Below are 17,527 nucleotides of genomic sequence, written 5' to 3' on the forward strand. Positions count from 1 at the left end.
ATTTTACATGGAAATGCTTTGTAATTACTGTGTTGCATGGCAGTAATATTTACTCAGGCTATAAGTGAATGGCATGAGATTTAAAGAGGATGTGAGAGAAAGAGAGTGACATGGGAGGAGGGAGAAAAAGAAGAGCATCCATATACTTCGCAAGGAATAATCTGTAGTGATGAGTACAGTGCCTGCCAATGGTAAGTGAATTAGAAGAAATCCCAGTTATTACTTCATCATAATGCTATATAAACATAGATAATTATATTCTGAATATTCTATAAATAGACCATATGAGTTCATGTATTATCATTTAGTTTTCTTTCCATTAGGGACAAACAGCACCGTTCAAGAGGGGATTAGGTCTAAGTGTCTTAATTTGAAACACAAATTTTTATTTAGACTGCTTAATACAGTAATTATTCCATATAAAGATACAAACCATAGAACAATTCCTGATAGTAAATTTGTACACTGATAATCAAATGTATTATTCAGGGGTTACGGAGCAGTTACCATAAAAAATTACAGCCATTGGTGAGAATTTATTGGTTTGAAAAATCGCTTTTACTCAGATGTGACACTTGGGGGGTGTTTTTTTAAGATCTGTTTAAAAGGAAGCAGATCAAGAGATTTTAAAACTGTCACTTAAACATAATTGGGCAAGATACAAACTATTACATAAAAAATTCAAACCTTGTTTTTCCCAGTCTAAGAGCAAAAAAACACATAATCCTGAATGAGGTTGTCATAGTTGAATCATGAAGCGGTGAACTTGAATTATGTAAAATATAAGGCGTTTCTTTTTTATTCGAAACATGAGCATCAATTGTTAAACACCCAAAAAACACAATCAAAGCCTTTAAAACAGCAAAGACTGGCTTCTTTAAAAAAGGGTATTGTGAGGTTTCAACATTTGTGGAATTAAAAATCTTTCACTACTCTTAAAACACAAATTAGCTTAATGTAAAATCCCGCCAACGTGTAAAACGGAGTGAGTGGGTAAAAATCAAGAACGAGAAGAGGTCGACAGGTCAAACAGCCAATCAATATATAGAACAGGCTAACTGATGTCAAACAGATCATCTGATGCTTGAGCTACTCTATAGAGCACAACCCTAAAGACCACAACAACACTGGTTGTGAATCCATATTAGGGTGTGTAGCACTGTTTACACCTCGATATGATTTACTTTACATGGACTGCATTAGCAACGTGGCACTGTATCTAATTGGCTGATGCGGTTTACGTCTGCCATTTGAATGGAAAATCAAAGCTTATTAGACACTTATTCCATTGAAACCAACTCTACAATGACAGATTTACTGCGTTTAATGTCAATTATCACACCAGCGTATATGCTAGCGTGTCTGGCAGTGGGACACCTGGGATTAGCAGTTCGAAGTGTGCCATCTCCAGAGAACGGAAAGTGTTTGTGGTGGGGTTAACAAGCTCCTTGTGTTTCTTTTTGTTAATTAACACATTAATCTTATGAATATATGCAAATTGAGACTTGACGGTATAGCTGCGCGTTGTGGTCTCTGAACTACAGTCATCAATCACGCATAGCGGGCGCAGCGGTGTGTACCACAAGAAATTATGGGATATCTGGTGACAGTTGACATTTAACCTTTACAAACAGATGTCATATGTGTGCTTATATCTCAGAGGAGGGAAACATTAACATACCTGTTTACTGTAAATTAACAGAAAAAAGCATTTAAGAGAACAGAATGTAAATAAAATGCAGTATTAAATCCCAAGCAACCAGGCAGATTAAAGTTTTTAACTGTCAAGTAAATCCAGTGAAAATTCAATGTAGTTGCACAACAACGCTGAAATGACGTACCAACAAGGACTTTTTGAACCTCAAAAAGGGCTTTGTCCTTGGTCCGGGCCCCAGGTGAAGTCCAACTAAAATCTCATTAAGCAAACCTCTCCCCCCAACCTGGCCATTTGGTCCAGAGATCACCGGCCAACTCCATCAATTCAAATCATCGGGGCAATCTGTCAGGTTCATCTAGTGGCACTGTGCCTTGATTTCGCTTTAACATGACTGATTATTCGATCTGAGCTTAACTACATATTGCCCTAATCCTTAAAACGGATGAGGTTTAGCCTTTTAATGCTCAAGCGAATGTAGTCCACTTGGGTAAGAAAAGATTCAATGCAAAGACCAGAAAAACATTGAAAGAAAAACAAAGTTGGCCACCACGGGCAACCACATTCTTTTAAGCACTGAGTTTTTTAATTATGTTAATGTGTCGATGAGATTAAGGGTTTTATTGATTATTATATTCATTTAGTGGTGATGTCATAAATACTGAGTACTAAGACCAGACACAAGTGTAAGAAAATGCAAGAGACTGTGCCAAACTTATGGAAACCGAACTCGCTGAATGAAACTTAAAGGGATAATTTACCCCCCAAAAAATTCTGTCATCATTTGTTTATCCTTATTTGGTTCAAAAACTGTATATGACTGTGGAACAGGAAAGAAGATGTCTTTTGAAAATGTCTTAGTATTGTGTCCATACAATGGAAGTCAATGGGGTCCAATGTTGTTTGGCTATCAACTCTTTTCAAAATATATTTTTATGTGTTCTACAGAAGAAAGAAAGTCATACAGGTTTGGAATAACGAGTAAATGATGAAAGAGTTGTGTTTTTTCCATCCCTTTAACTACAATATGTAACTTTGGCCTATGTATTGATATTCTTGTTTGAAACATAAAATTGCACGTTAAACTTATCTTTACAAGGGTTAGGGAGTCAAATGACATAAAAATGACATCATTTCTTCCAAATTGTACATGAAAGATCAAATTATAAATCATTTTTAAAGGTTTAGCATTCCAAATCTGGATTATATAGAGGAAACGGTTTTGAACAATATAACCTTGCTCATAAACCGATTTTTAAACAAAAAAGTTATGCATTACAACATTAAAGTCACCATAAAATAAATAAACATCATTCTATTTACGATCCTGGTTTATTGAAATAGATCATTTAGTGCGTGTTTTTCCAAGAGAAACGATATAATTAAAAATACGGTGCTTTTGTAATCTACGTTTTCATTCTCTGATTTGGCTTTTCCAATGATGTCATTTAGACTATGCAGGTTTTTTTGTTTTATTGTTTTATGGAACATTTATTTTAAACAATAGCCACAATCTATGTAGTCATTGTTAAAAAAAAGGTTTTAGGTCAAGGTCATTCTCACCACTTACCACCATTGCTTTGAAGGATGCCTACTTAATTTTGCATATGCTTTTTAATGCACAGCTATTTTTATACAGGCCTCAAAATAAAATCTAGTTCTATTTTAAACAGCACACAATCAGAGGGATGCATGCCTCGCTGTGGATGCACCCTGCTGATACGCGATTTCAGCAGACCCACATCATCTGAATGAGTACTCCCTAGGGAGTCACAGCCAAACACTGATTCACAAATGCAAAGCCATTCTGATACGAGGCAGGACAAACTATTACTATGTGCATTATGCAGTAAAATCGACCTACTTTGGATGCTTGTAGATGATGCATCCAATTTATAGAAGAATAAGATACAATTTATAGAAGAAATAAATACAAATTCACCAAACAGCTCTAATATGTTTTGCATTGTAATGATTTATATCTAAACTGACAGATTTAAGAAAATTGCATAACATATAAAGCTACATATTTAAAAACACAAGGGGAGCCCCCATTCACATCCCTAATACACATCGTATATACTGGAGACTATACACCATCAATGACCGAGTCTTTTCCAAGAGCTGCTGCCCTCTTGCATCTTCTACCACCTGGAGCTCTAGTTTTACCTTCCTGGAAACGTCAAACGCATTAGGGTCATGTTTTCTTCTAGATCAAGGAAAGCTTTCTGGGCAAGTCGGTCCTATTTTCCGGCTCATTAGTTCTAGAAGCAATCCTCCACTGTGGATAATCCACACTTGCATCCAAATAAATCAATAGTTTTAATGTCAAGACAATATTTATACACCAGGCCACCACAAGCCTCCACTATTGCCATTTAACACAAAGTTGCGGCCCATATTTAAGTTTGGGTTATACTTTATAAGGAGTAAGCAATCTCTGACATCTCTTTAAATGAAAATCTATGGCAGAGGCAAAGAGAAAAGTTATGAATGCAAACACTATTTAAAAACTTCAGAACAGAGACAATCCTTCTTTCATAAAAGTATTAATAATTGATGATTCCAACAGCAGGACAGTGTTACAATGCAAAAAAGAAAATAATTCCTCTTACTGCCTTATAACGGCATGCGTCATGACAGCATGTGTGCATGGAAATTGCACTGCAGTGGTGCCATGACACAGTATTTTTTTTCCAATACGAAGTAGTCCCTCCGAAAGGTACATGGACACTTAGACCAACCTAAAATGTAGACCTTTGGATTTGAGAACATGATATTATATCAAACCCAGTGGCAGACTTTTAAGCATTTAAAGGTCCAATGCTTATTTTTTTGGAGGATCTATTGACAGAAATGCAATATTACATACAGAACTATGTCGTCAGAGGTGTATCTTACATAATGAAGCGTTACGTTTTCAATTCCTTAGAATGAGCGATCCTTATTTCTTATCTACATACAACGGGTCCCCTTGCATGGAATTCACCATGTTGTTCTACAGTAGCCCTAAACGGACAAACTACTCAAAAGAGCGTGTTTCACAAATATGTTATCTCCTTCGGCAAAGATCATACAGTCCCTACAACATCTTAGTCCTGTTTCAGCCACCCAGTGCTTCAAAAAGGAGAGGGGGTGTAGTGAGCCATTGGCTGCAATTTGCAACCTCACCGCTAGGTGCAGCTAAATTTAATACTCTGCACCTTTAACAAAATGAAACTTGTTTTTCAAATAAATAACAACAGACACTTCTCAAAATGCATCTGGACTCAAAATAACTTTGGAATAAACTCATTTCAAGTTATGGCCCAGAAACAGTACGTAACTCCTGAAAAATGGTCTTACATCACCTGTTTGCAAATGCCAAAAGATTTGATATTTTTATCTAATGCAATGGCATTTATATTTAAACAGACTTAAGTATCTGTCCGTGTGTTGATGCATACGTGTATGTGATATGGTGAGAGGTCTTACAATCAAGATAAGATAAGGTCCTTTAAGCTTGAACTTCACATCAGAGCTTTTCTCCCCAGCATGAGTTTCAGTTTTGCTTCATCTGTACGCCCTGACACTGGCATTTCACAGGTCACCACGCGCACAGCAGGACCCTACGCCATTAAAGAGCCTCTGACGCAACGGCACACGCCACCAACTGTGGGACCACATCACCGACACTGAAGAAGATGTGCACGGAGAGAGAACTTGACTTGATGAAATCGATTCAGTCTTGTGTGAGAAACATCATAAAAATGTTAACAGAATTAAAAGTAAGAAGGTCGAGGATTACCTAACTCTAGCATTCGTGAATTCAGCAGAACTTTACATTTGGCCTGCCATAAGAGTCCTTATGGAGTTTTCCATTTGATTTGAATTTTTTAACATTGAGATACTTGAAACAAACATGATTATGTGCAGCCATTCAACGACTGATGCAAAAAACTGTTTGTGTTATTTTTATTTTTGTCTTGTTAAAGGAGCAATGTGGGATTGTTAGGAGGATCTATTGACAGAAATGCAATATAAAATACAAAACTATTTCTTCAGAGGTGTATAAAAACCTTACGTAATGAACCCTAATGTTTGCATTACCTTAGAATAAGATACCCTGATAGCACACACACATCTGGGAGGTGTCTACATGATGTAGGCATTTACATCTGCTAGACGTTTTTCTTTGATTGTTTGCTCATCTGCAATATGTCTCGGAGACGTCTGCTGTCGGACATCATATAGACATCTAGAAGATGTCAGTAAGATGTTTATGATTTAGAATATACGTAAAACTGCCCTTTCCAAGATGTTTAGCTGAGGTTTTAACGCAGCAGATGTTTTCAAGATCTCCAGATCTTTCTCTCTAACTTCGTTCTGCTGTAAAGTGTCTCCATAGAGTATCTCCGCTAAAAGCCTTAGTACCGCAGGTCCTAAAGCGTCTCTGCTGGATTGTATTTATAATATCAACGCAGATCCTGACTTTATCCTTTTTCTATACTTAAAATGATGTAATAGATAAGACATCGCTCTTTCTACAGTCTTTCTAATGCCCGCATGAACTCATCCCTGCATCAACATGAGAAGACATGCCATCTTTTTTTAGAGTGGTGGCCACCATCGTGTTTCGAAGGGGAGGGGTCAGCAAAGGACTGAGAGATTGGTTGCAGTTCTCAAACTCTCCTCTACTGCCGGCTATAAACCCCACTCTAGACCTTAAAAACATGTGTATGAATGTCACAAAACCTGAACATGTTAAGTGCTTCTTATGTTTTAGCTATTGTCTCATTAAGAACATCCAAGAAAATACAGTTCAAATGATGGCAGTGCATTGTGATTGTACGAATGTGTGAGTGGGAGAGTGTTGATTGAGCTGCTTGGTGCCGTTTCAGAGCCCACGGCAGTCATGTGTTTCTGTACTGATTAGGGCACTGCATCAACAAACAGCTGGTGTTCTGGTGGAAGGAAGAATTTTCAAAGAATCCTATGAAAATAATCCTTTAAAGTATTCTGTTGAGAGAGAGAGGTGGGGTAATCTTACAAACCTGCAACTCAGAGCATAAGAAATTCTCGAACGGCATTCCACTAAGTGGTCCGGCCTCCTCTGCGCATTACTACATGGTATATTATGTCTTGGCACAGAACAGAAATAGTGCAAGGTTGCAAAGTCGTCCAACAGCAATATGAAAGACTGACAGCATGACAAGACACATGAAAACTGTGATTAAAAAGAGTTATAGATTGAGGTTACATAAAAAAAATAATGTTTGAATTTACTGTTGTATTGCTGGAATTTTACAGAATTTGAGGTTTCAAAAAATACAGAACATCATTTCTGTTTTTTAAATTGGTTGTTCATTTTCTGCAAATAGAAAAAATATTTTCATTTAAAATTTGGGAGAAATATTGTTAGTAGTTCACATTATAAAAAAAGGATAATTATGCCCAAACCCATAAATTCTGAAAAACGGCAATAATTTTGAAACGATCTTGTAATTTTTATGTAATATACAGTAGTATACGCATAACTGTTTCTATTTAAAATGTTTATAGTAGGTCATCTAATGACATCTTCAAAAGTGACAACTTACCTCATATCGTGTGACACAATTTTCCCACTATTCGGCCACTAAACATTGGTGCTTTTTTTCTTATATTTTCACATGCATATCTGTAATAAACTGCTTAATTTCTGGAAAAAAAACACACATTAAAATATAAACAACTGAACCCTGAGAAATTTTCAAGCAAGTAAACTGAGATGACTAGCTGTCGTACTTTCTCAGATCTCCCTGACCTTCGCACTTCATAGAGATCCAGTTCACACCAGGCCACTTTTTATTATGAAGATTGGACGGCACATCAAATATTTGCAATAGAAGCACTGATAAATAATTAATACTCTGTTTCCAAGAAAACAATGGGCGGCAAGGTCTAATTCCTCTGGAGGAGTGAAACGCTGAAGCTTAGTTTCCCACGAGACCAAACAGATGTTTACAATAGTGGCATCAAAGCGACATCTCAGCCAGCTCTGAAGACGCCACGGCTGCCGGTTGTCAGAACTGTCCACTTTGTTTGTTGTTTGATGGTTCTGAATTCATAATAATTTAAAATGAGCTGATTCCAGGAGATAGACAGTCTGTATCCTAGCGGGGTGATTTCTGTCCTGACAAACAATTGAGAATAATCTTGAAGAATGCATTTTTAGGATAATTTTAAGTAAATCTGTGCTTTAAATTGTAACATATTATCAGTGGTTGTAAGCACATGCTGGTGGGGTTCTTGCTTTAATCATTTTTGTCACAAAAATGAAAAAATCATAAAGTGTCAATCATAAATTCACAATGGTGAAATAAGCCTGGGCAGCTTGAAAGAATTGATAATTCACAAATCTTTTCTCTTTCTTTAACAGTTACTAAAATACGCATACTAAAGAGCAGCATTTAAATACATGGGCCATCAGAAAAAGGTGGGTGTCATTAAACACGGCTGTTTCGGTCCCCCCTCCACCCATCCTTCCTGGCTGCCACATCCTACTATGAAAATTAGCATTATACCCATGAAATTAAAATGCAGTTCCCTTGAGATAGCCATAGAGATTAGGGTGTATACCGCAGGTATTTAGAGATACACATGTCAAGGCAAGTCAAATTAATTTCATGATCACGCAAGATTTGAAAGGATTTCATACCAGCGTGTCTGGCACGTATATTGTACGTCCATTAATTGGTATTTCCGTGTCTGAGGGTGTAATAAATCACTGTTCAACAGACAATCCATCTAATGCTGCAAAGACAGTGCACCTGCCATTTGCGGGTTATACTGCAATAAGACCGACAGACATAAAACAGAGATGTTGATTTACTCTTTCTTGCATCAGCTGTTCTGAGCTGTGATTATGAAACCTTTATAAGTGCTATTATGGAGTTCTAAAATAACCCTATATCACCTTGATGACACAAGATGTGAGAAGCTGTCAAATCCTAGTCTTGGTAACATGGTTATAATACAGAACCACATGGAGTTTGCACATGCAGAGCTTACACATACTAAGAACGCCTATCAAGATCTATACATTCTACACCATAGATAAACATATATAGATGACTCATCAGCAACATGGAACTACATCCAAGTCGTCTGCCATTACGCAACAGTCAAAGCCGGTCCGTAAACACTCATAAGCAAATTGACTGCATCTGCAACCCTAGTTATACACATACATGAATATCAAACGTTATGTGCTTTTGCGTAGACCCAAATATTATAATTGCTAAACTAACCTAGAATTAGCTAACACTAAAACTCCAAATTACAGTAGTTTAAAAACATATTCAGGTAATACATTTAAAAAATTATAAATAGCCACCAATATAGTACACCTTTAAAAAGTTGTCCTATATGTCTATGGAAATTTTTATTTTTTTCAGTTTGATTGATATTAACTGGCATGCACAATAAAAGTGATATATTTTTGCAAATTAACTCTTTAAATACATATCTTTGCATTTACTTCGTAATTTAATCTTTTGGTCAGTAAAAATAGGCTATTATACTTTAAAATATACATTTTTGTTGAAAAATAAACGCGTCCATAGGTGTGACAGCAAAAATTTTGAAAACTACAACAATTACTAACTAGCTAACTAACTAACAATAAAGATACATTTCTCTTATGTAATTTTATAATAAAGATTAATAATAGACTATTTTTATTATTAAAAGATTCTCTACCTGTTAGCCGTCACACCATAAGACACCCGGTTTATTTGTCAACTACCACCCAATATGATACATTTTCCCTTTAATTTAAAAAGAAAATTAACCTATTCCGCCTATAGGCCATCTGAATAGGAAGTTCTTACTAGTGAGACACATTAAAGTCATTTTCCAATAATAATATACTTATTCTACTACGCTTCTAGCAATTGGTGTGATTTGTGTAATCATGGTGATGTAAGTGGTTTTAAACAGGTCTTCGATTTGGCTATCTGGTAAACATATTGAACCCACTCATCAAATAAATCCACAGGATCGCACCGTCCGCACTTGATTCAGTCCCTGCAGGTTCAACCAAGGTGATCACTTGCTGTTTTCCATCCTCATCACTCTCAGTCTGAAGTTATCATCATTACCATCTACTTACTTATAGCTCAGTCTGAAACTGCTGTCTGTCCCTACCAGACCTTCCCAGAAAAGTCAGAGGAAAAAAAACCCCAATAGCTGAGACTGTGTCTTGCATTTAAACTGCAGTAAATTGCCTTCCTTTCCCCTTGCGGCTGCCATTTCACATGTAATGGTGTCTGATGGAAGAGACTGTGATTTTGCTGTCAGGGCTGGTGCTGGATTTTAATGTGCTGAGATACAGACGAACTCAATGGAACCAGAACAATAAAGGGAGCTATCCAAAAGTAAATGAGACACGAGGAACAAGAGAGTGTATGTATATAACAGGCCTGTCAATAGATTAAATTTTTGAATAGCGATTGATCGCACACTAACAAAATATACAGAAAATAAATCAAGTTCTCAAACACTTTACCGTCTTTACTGTTTAATACATGAGCAGAAGAAAAGGAGTCACAACACGTTTAAGAACGCGGTCCCGCTAACCCCCCATTCAGACCGCCCTAGTAAATAAATTAAATTGTATCCAGCAAAACAAAACACATCATGCTAAAACTAGCCAAACATAAGAGAGTCACACAAACAATTTCAAATTGGCTACTAGGGTTTGTAAATTCCCAGAATGCATTGCATAAATAACCACGCAGTCTAAACTAAACCCCATGACTTTTTGCTACGAAATGCCATGGTGCACTGACCCAATTCAGTCTGTTGGGTAATATAAATTTGATCCGTAATGATGAAACCATGATATCATCTTCATTGTGCTCCGCAGTGATACCTGCAGCATTAAATCAAAAACAGCACTGCAGCTTGAAACAAAAGAAAAAGCTAAATTCTACCACAGACTTTACAAACACCATCCCATAATTCAACCCTCAGCATCAAGCCCAGTGCCGGAGGCCGGGGTACAGAGGAGTCTTTAACAAATAAAACACTCCCGTAAAACCAGATGTCACACATCAGCAGAAAAGGATGCATGCTGAGCCCGGCTCAGGGGGAACTTCTGTAGGCCAAGCGAGAAACGTGCTGTGGCTCATTTGGCTTTTTGGAAAGAGATCAAGAAAGCAAGGCAGTACAGGTGCAGAAGGTCCCGAAGAGGCTGCACTTCCTCACTTTTACGACAAATAATATCATAGTGCTCAGAGGCAGCTAAACAGAGGATGACAAAAACACAAGAACTAAAAGATAGTAACAAAAATGAAGTAAAATCATGCAGATTTGGAATGACAGAGGATGAATAAATGATAAAAAAAGTTTTATTTTGGGTGAAAAATCCCTTTACATTTTCTGATCCCTTTACATTTCTGACCAATTAGTAGTAAAATAATCCTAATTTACACATTAAATCAGGCCAGATGCATAAATATAGACGCTAAATTAAGACTGTGTCTTAACTATTCTCAAAAACTAGCATTTAGTTACTTTCATATTTCAATTAGACCAATCTACCTTTTTATGTAACTGACTTATTATGACAAGTCTTGAAGAAAAAAATGAGGTGACTAACTTGTTAGCAGTACATACTTTGCTAACACAACTTCCTGTTTTGGTTCAATTTTTGTTTGGTTAAGGACTATCAGTCTAAAAGAATCTCATAAAACTCTTCAGATTTATTAATGTGGCAGTCCAAGACAAAGACGTTATTCTATACATCCATCTTTAACGCAAATATCTTTTAAGCCATAAGAGATTCTTTGATCCGTTATAAAGGAGTCCGTCGCTGCCAAGGACCAGCCAGATTTACAGCATTCACAGAGCTCAGAGAAAGACAACGGCCTCATTTGCTCTCTGCACATGAGAACTGCAGTTTACTACAGCAATGCTGGAATTAATGATGAAGAGACAGAGGCTGAATTAACACAGACAAAATTTAGCCTTTGACGTAAAATGTCATTGGAAAGCAGTACAGCTTGTATCTTGCAGCATGTTGCTCATCTGGAACAGATTGTTTCTAAGGAAAACCAAATTTCCTGCTGATATTACACAGATTATTTTCATTGGCTATGAACAGACAGATGTCATGGAGAAAATCTCCTTGGCCACGAGAAACATTTTTCTCCAAACTACTCAACTGAACCGGTGAGTTACATCAGTTGCTAATAATCCACAAATCCTGTCTGCTGCGTTGATTTACTTGTTTTTCCTCTTGACTATGAAAAGTATATTTATCTTGAATATCCATCACAGGCTAATTGAGAAGACAATGAGGATAAAAATGCTTACGGTCTCTGAAAAAAAGAGTGTCCAGTAAATTCAGATGTTCAGTGCCTGAGACCCAGACGGGAAGATAATATAAATGTCAGGAGTGTTATGTTCATAATGATGGAGTTGGGGAGTCTGGATCATGCAGAACAACATGTACCCTGTCCTGCCCTTCACTCCAAAGCCCACTTTCTATGGCTTGTCCTCCTCTGACAATGTCAAAGCCAGATTTGTGATTTGTTAAAGGACACAGTGTAATGTAAACTCTACATATTCTACTCACTTTGTCATCGACCTCCATTTTCTGTCTGGTTTCTCATATGAACTCGCCCCCACAAAAAAAAAAGAAGCAGTCGGTAATGCAGCATTGTTAAGTATTTTTTAATTCATAACTGTAATAAAGAGTCCTTTCATTTTTTATGGAAACTTGACTTCACTCCATTTCAAAGCATGCTATCTTACAATTTAATCTGCTACATTCCTTTCTCATTTCTTGAGTCCGTTTCAGCGGTAAAACCTTTCATGATGTGTGGGTGAATCTTGTGAGCAGAATGTGTACAACTCTGCTTTCATACCATTATAGCCACTTTGGGAGATGTCCAGAAATGAACACCCACATTATCTCTGAACACAGCTAATTACAATTTGACAGATGGAAGATGCAGCCCATAAACAGACAATTACAACAATATATGGTTTGTGTATTTTACATGTATAACCTGTGTTATGGAAAACCCTATGCTATCTAATGCCAACGGCTACACAAGCTATTAATAATATATTTTATTCCTAACATGTTTTACACACATGAAGTCCCACAGTAAAAATGGAAAAAAGTAAAGCCCTGTAAATGTGAAGTTTAGATTTTTTTTACTTGCGTATTCTGACAGAAAAACAGTGGGCGTGGCTTGTGATTCCATTGCAATTCAATTGGATGTATAAAAACAGGCGTTTCATTTTGAAATGAAACTAGCAGAAGACTGACATTTGAAGGGGAGGAGTTAGAGCTCTGCCCTGCCCAAGCAGTCTAACTGACGTCTTAGACGAGGATTGAAGTGCATTTTTAGATTTACTAGAGATTATGAGGGCACATGAATTTTAAAAAGTGAATGACCCACACCGATTAGCCTAATTATAACAAACACTGCAATATTCCTTGAATAAATAGGAATTGTTATTTTTAATACACCAGGACTTTAAAGCTCTAAAGTGTTTGGCATTTAACAAGAAGTTATTTCCAAATCACAAATGTTTAATGTCTGCATGCACTCAATGGTTTGTAATAACTGACTATTACTGACTAGTCGACTACTCATCATAATATCTCATGTTTATATCAGGCCGAGCTGTAATCTACCATATCTTTGCTCTGACCATTCAGGGTTTTTGCAGCATTCTGCAAGACTCTTTTATTTGAAGTAGTTTGAGCAGATGAACCACATCAAAATGCCAAGCATAATAAACTTTAGGCTTTATAGATCACTGCTTTTTTCTTTCGATACTTACATATAAAGTACTTAATATTTCATCGGGGTACCTGATAACTTCACTTTATTTAAGTAATGTGGTATCGTCAAACATAAATTTCATACTTGAAATACAAAGTTTTTCTACTTCTATTCATGGTATCTCAAAATAGCAAAGTTGAGTACACTTAAATCTTCTTAAGTTTATCCTAAGAATTACTACATTTATTCACATTTAACAACAACCAAAGCGACTTACAAGAAGGAGAGCGTATAAACATTTTGTAAACACACTTAACAGTACCCTTAGTTTACAAGGCAATGCTTCTAGGAGGATTAAACCTGGAGTACGCCAGGGAGAGAATGAACATCAAGATTTTTTTATAAACAAAACATAGACATTATTGGATAGTCAAATAAATGCGGAACAGGTACTTAAACCTTTTTTGTTTATTAAGCACAGAATTCATTAATCTCATCCACAATTGGAATCTTACAAATACAAATTTGCTAGTGCTGATGCTTCCAAGCCATCTCAAAACTAAGCATGCACTAAGCATGTGTGTATTTTATATTAGTATATTAGAATCCCAGACCTTCTCTCATGAATAAGAAAACAGAGAGGGTGGGCTATGATGAGATATGAGTTCACGAGGGGGACTTGATCGTATAAAGTGCTCAGATGCAACCTTTAAGGCCCTGGCCTGTCACTGCCAATGCACATGGTCTGAGTCCCCTTTATTTATCTAATTCTATCGCACCACTTAGACAGTGACCCCCGAGAGAAGCATGACCCTCACAAGCCCGCCTTCTTATTGGACAGAGCTAGGTCAGCAGTCGAATAGCGAGTATCTTCACGATGACCTTCCACTTTGAGGGGGTCGTGTCATGCTTATATCAGCGTTTGGTCCTTTGAGGGTGATAATTAAAAGCAAAGCAAAGGTTGTTGCTAAACATCTCCAAATGAAATGAAATACTTGTATAAAGCGTCAAAGGAGAAGATCCCCATTCACTTTCATTGTTTAAAAAAACATGTATTCTTGGAAATTAGTTTCGATGAAAGAAAAAAAGTCATGCGAGTTTGAGGTAATGTCTTGTTTTTTTAGTTTCTGAAGGTACAAAAAGGTACTATATGGTCAGAAAGAAATAACACTGAAGCTAAACTTCAAGTATGAATCTGTTGTCTGAGTGCATCACAGCATTTGACTGTTAACAAAGTATCATTCAGAAAACTTATATAACCACATGAGAAACTGATATATGAGTTTGTTTGATATATGAGTGTGATATAACGGTTTGACTTAATTTGGGGGAAATCAGGAATATTAATCTTTTCTCCTCTGGGGAGATTAGATTTACACACTCACTAATCTCTGTTTGAGTTCAGACCGAGTTTCTCTCCTTAGAAATGGTTGGCTAAGATGGTACGTGGGGGTGGAGGAGCCTTAAACAGGTCAGAGGTTGTGGTCTGTGATGGGAGCGTTCACGTTCGTTTCTTTTGCTTCTGTTTGACATGGGTCAAAGGTCACCTGCGCAGAAAAAGCAAGATGGGGGATGGAGAAGCTAAAGTCGGAGTTGTGTTTACCAGTGCATGTAATATACAATCTCCTATTTGCCAAAACAAACACAGACACAAGAAACAAACAAACAAACAAACACAAACTTTTCTGAACGGCCACCCTTGACCATGGAGGAGTATAACAATGAGCCAGTAGCTCGATCATACAGCTCGGACATAAAAGACAAAACATGGGCAAATGTTTTTATAAATGTAAACATACTTTACACGATGCAAGAAAAGGTTGACAGAAATCAGAGTGAATTTTATGTAAAAACATTCAATTTTTCTGTGTTTATGTTGACATATTTTGTAAGACCTTTTTTTACCAATGGACACAGTGGCTGGTAGAAACTAAAGACAGTAAACATTTGAGGTGTTTAGCTGTTCATTTACACAACATTTACTTTACATGACAGCTACAGGGTTTCAAAGTGCAAGTTTTGTAAAACAATGCCGTTATCGTTTCAGCATAAACTACAAAAATAGGAAAATTGTGAAAACAGTGACATCCATATTAAGTGGCATGTATAATACAACACAATACAATGTTTCAAGTCATTTCCTCATAAAAATGCTAATATAAATAAGTTAAACAACACTGTGGTCTATGTGAAACATATAAAAACACTTTTTCATCTTTAGTAAAATGTTTTGTGTAAACGTACCCTTAGATAAGATTATTTACAAGCCTTTTTTTAAATGACAGGACAGTTTAAAACCAGGCCATGTCCAATGTTTCTTAAGCACTTCAGTGGCATCGCTGCTCTCATCTTTTTCAGAAACTGGAACAGCAGTGAGATCAAGCAATGCCCCCCTCCCATTGCCCCATAATCCCTGAAAGATGATCTATGCCCCGCTCTAATGCTCGCCCAGGCTGGGTACGGAAGAGGAGGAGGCCCCCGTCCTTATCAGCCAGACAGACACTCATCCCGCTCAGGGGGTCCAATCCTCCCTTTTCTGCCCGTTCCGTAATTAGATGATGTGTCTAGGTCTAGCCAGGGATTTGGCCAGGATCTGAACTGGGTCGGTGGGTGATAGTGTTGTTGTCTTATTTTCTTTTAACACCCAACCCAATAAGCCCCACCCTGCACTCCCTCTCTAGTGTCAGGCTAATGTCAATTTTATTTGTCAAATGAATGTGTCTGACACACCATGACGCTGCAGAGATCATTACGTTAAGTGCTGAAGGACGCAGAGGCTTGATGTACTTACGCTCACTACGAACTCGACACAATAGAGCATGCAAACATATCTGTAATTGGATTTTATTCTTTTTGCTGATTCAGAGAACAGGAAGAGACGACAACCTGGCCCGCACACTTACATCAGAAATACACGGGTCAACTGATGCATGACTGTATGGGGAATATATAATTTGGCAGATGAGATTTTGGACAGTTGCCCATTATGTGAAAATACCCAGAGAAATGCAAGCTTGCAGTTCAGATCTCGGGTTCTGACGACCTCCCCTCATTGATTACTAAATGTATATTACCATTATTGGCACTTTAGTGACAGTCTGCTTTAATTAACTGTTTTGGGGCATTTCAGCAGGTATCGATGCAATGGCGTATTGATGCGGTGACGCCGGCCATATGGATCGGCTGACATATTTCACTGAAGCATTAGTGGCTCTATCTATTGAGATAATGATAGCTCATTCTAATCATCAATTTTGTGGACAGATGTAATGATGTCATAGCATATGCTTTTAGATCTTTTTATTTAATGTTCATAATACGCGGGGCTTATTAGATGCTATCTGTACTCCCTAGGGACCTTCATTTACATTTGTTTTATTTTCAACCGTTGGAGAAATGAATGTGAAAGGCGCTTGACGGAGAGAGTGCCCACTGCATCAATGTCCAAGATGAGGAGAAATATGGATTGGAACTAATATATCTGTTTGTCCACTTAGCTATCAATCTATCATGATCATCTATAATGTTCCATAACATTTTAATGATGATACGTATTTTTTTTCATTAAGAGAAGACATGACCTGCAGTGTGACATGCTACACTACATCAAAAACAACTTGAAATACAATTGTGCTAATTCATTTATATGTTAAATGAAGAGTTCACTCTAAAATTAAAAAAAATTCTCATCCCTTACTCACCCTCTGGTCATTTCAAACTTTTATGACTCTCTTTCTTCCGCACAACACACAAAAAAAGAGAATGTTGGTAACCAAACAACGGCGGTACCCATTTACTTCTATTGTATGAACACAAAACCAATGCAAGTCAATGAGTACCGCCATTGTTTGGATAGCAACATTCTTCAAAATATCTTTGTGCTCTGCAAAATAAAGTCATACAGGTTTGAAATGACAAGAGGGTGAGAAAATGATGAGAGAATTTTTTTTTTTGGGTGAACTATCCCTGTTAGTATATTACTTAAATATTATACAATAACCCCATTTTAACCTACAAACACCCATAAACTTACATATAATATGAGAACACTGAAATCATGTATTCAATGTGCTTACTGTACCATCACACATAAGTTTACACACAG

The 17,527-nt window shown here is 37.0% G+C and overlaps 1 protein-coding gene across 1 annotated transcript in view; it reads right to left on the reverse strand.

Moving 5' to 3' along the window:
- Positions 1-17,527, reverse strand: part of pnp4a (purine nucleoside phosphorylase 4a) — a 64,686-nt gene that overhangs the window by 23,648 nt on the left and 23,511 nt on the right. The window lies entirely within an intron of this gene.

The sequence above is a fragment of the Triplophysa dalaica genome, chromosome 21 (assembly GCF_015846415.1).
Source record: "Triplophysa dalaica isolate WHDGS20190420 chromosome 21, ASM1584641v1, whole genome shotgun sequence".
Lineage (NCBI taxonomy): Eukaryota > Metazoa > Chordata > Actinopteri > Cypriniformes > Nemacheilidae > Triplophysa > Triplophysa dalaica.